We start from the raw sequence: 2,500 nt of genomic DNA, 5'->3' as shown, positions 1-2,500 counted from the left end.
AAACGTCCAAGAAACATTTGCAAAGTCACAAAAATCGTAGAAAACGCTAAGTCAGTTAAGAAAACGTGTTCGCCTATAAAAATGCTCAGTTACTTAAGAAGATGCATGCTCGGTTAAAATATCGCTAGGCAACTCAAGAAATTCCTCTTTCGATAGTAAAAAGGCTCGTGCGGTTAAAAAAAGTGTTCGTTTAATAAAGTGTTCTTTCGCCTAACAAAATAACCCTAACGGTTAAAAAAACTCTTAAAAAGTTCCTCGCTCGGTTTAGAAAATACTCAGCCTTGCTCGATTAAAAAAAAACGCTTGTGCGGTTAAATTTACAAGTGTTCTGTTAAAAAAAAAAACCTGTAACCCTAACCCTAACCCTAACCCTAACCCTAACCCTAACCCTAGCCCTAACCCTAACGGTTAAAAAAAACGCTTGTGCGGTTAAAAAAAAACACTTGTTCAGTTAAAGAAACGGTGGTACGGTTAAAAAAACCCTTGTTCGGTTAAAAAAGCACTTGTTCGCTTAAAAAAATAGTTGCTCGGTTAAAAAACCGTCTTACGGTTAAAAAAAACTCTAGTTCGGTTAAAGAAACCGTGGTACGGTTAAAAAAACCCGCTTTCGGTAAAAAAAAAAAAAAAAAAAAGCACTTGTTCGTTTAAAAACACTTGTTCTGTTAAAAAAAAAATCACTTGCTCACTGGAAAAAACACTTGTTCGGTTAAAGAAACGCTTGTTCGGTAAAAAAAAACTCTTGTCCGGTTAACCCTAACCCTAACGGTTAACAAATACCCCGCCGATTAATGAGTTACGCGGCTGCTTAGGAAAATCCTCGGTCGGTTATGAAAACACCCAACCGCTTAACTCTTTCATGCACCAATTATTTTTCTGTAACTAACATAACTCATAAAAAAACATCTACAAAATGACAGTGGTACTATGAAATGTTAAATTAGACTTTTTCTACAGCCTTTTTCAACTCTCATTTATAAAACAATATTGTTTTCAATCGGTTAGAATGCACCATTTGAATTGGGGAAGCTTAGCTTGATTTGTTGTTATACAACAACCCAGCGCATGAAATGGTTAAAGAAATACCCACCTGCCTAAGAAAATACCCAGTATCCTAGGAAAATCTAGTATCCTTAAAAAAAAATAAAACCCTCTGTCTCTTGAACATAAATGCAAAAATCATTTAAAAAAGCAAATTCATTTTCAAAAACGTTTAAAAAGTGTAAACCACTTATTAAAAGAAGACTTTACAAAATACTTCACTGCTATTTAAAAAATACTACACATCTATTTCAGAAATTCCAAACCACACTACAAAATGAATTTCAAAAACATTTGTTTGTTTTCAAGACAGAAGTTTTCATTACAGAAGACGCTGAATCCATTTTAAAAAGATGCACAGTGAAAAATGCCTACTTTTTATTTTTTTCAAAGGCTCGGTCACTTTCAAAAATTGCAGTCCCTTTTAGAAAAAAAAGAAGTCTTTAATTAAGAAGCAAAAGGTCTCTTTAAAAAAGAAATACAAGTTTTCATTTTAAGAATGGTAGATGTGACTTAACCAACAATTTTAACTCACATTTAAAGAAACACATTAAGTCGCTTTAAAATATATAATAAGTCACATTCAAGAAGCTTCATATCACTTTAAAAGGGCTTAAGTCACTTTAAAAGTCTCTTAAATGTCTAGCTCACTCACTCACTCACTCACTCACTCTCACTCACTCACTCACTCACTCACTCACTCACTCACTCACTCACTCACTCACTCACTGCATGATCAAAGTCTTTTAAAAAGACTATTCATGTTTGAAAAGTGCTATTTCACTTTTGCTATTTCCAAATAAATAAAAAGTTTACATCACTCTCAAAAAAATGCAAAGCTGCTTAAGAAAAAGCTAGGTCACTTTTAAAAAAGATAACTTCATTTGTAAAAAGAACATCAAGTCGGTTAAGAGTTCTCTGCTCACCAAAACCAAAACAAAAGGCAAAGTCGCTTTAGAATGTAAAACCAACTGCAAACCATTTTAAAAGGGTTTAAAGCCAGTTTAAAAGTCTCACCAGAGATGTCCAGCTCACTGGAACAAAGTCTTTTAAAAAGATTATTCGCATCAGAAAACAGCTAGCTCACTTTCAAAAGTGTTGCTTTAGAAAGAAGCTAGTTCGCTTTTAGAAACAAAAACTTCATTTCTAAGATGAAAATCGATTAAGAGTTGTCTGCGAAACAAAACCAAAAGCTTATTTGATTTAAAGAAACAAAAAACGTTTAAATGGATTCAAATTCACATTGTGAAGTAGAGCAACTTTAGAAATACAACAAATCACATTTTTAAAATTTTGCACATTGCAAAGGTCGTAAGCCACTTTAAACGCAAGCCTAACCCTAACCCTAACCCTAACGCTATATCATATTTAAAAAAGAGCCTAAGTCACATTAAAAAGGTCACATCATTTAGACAACACGAAGCTGTTAGTCCAAACAACTTGCAGCATCACCATCACCATC

The sequence above is a fragment of the Hydra viridissima genome, unplaced genomic scaffold (assembly GCF_058129835.1).
Source record: "Hydra viridissima isolate aposymbiotic clone 2 unplaced genomic scaffold, HvirCarnegie_v1 scaffold_14, whole genome shotgun sequence".
Taxonomy (NCBI): Eukaryota; Metazoa; Cnidaria; class Hydrozoa; order Anthoathecata; family Hydridae; genus Hydra; species Hydra viridissima.
This window is presented reverse-complemented; position numbering follows the sequence as displayed.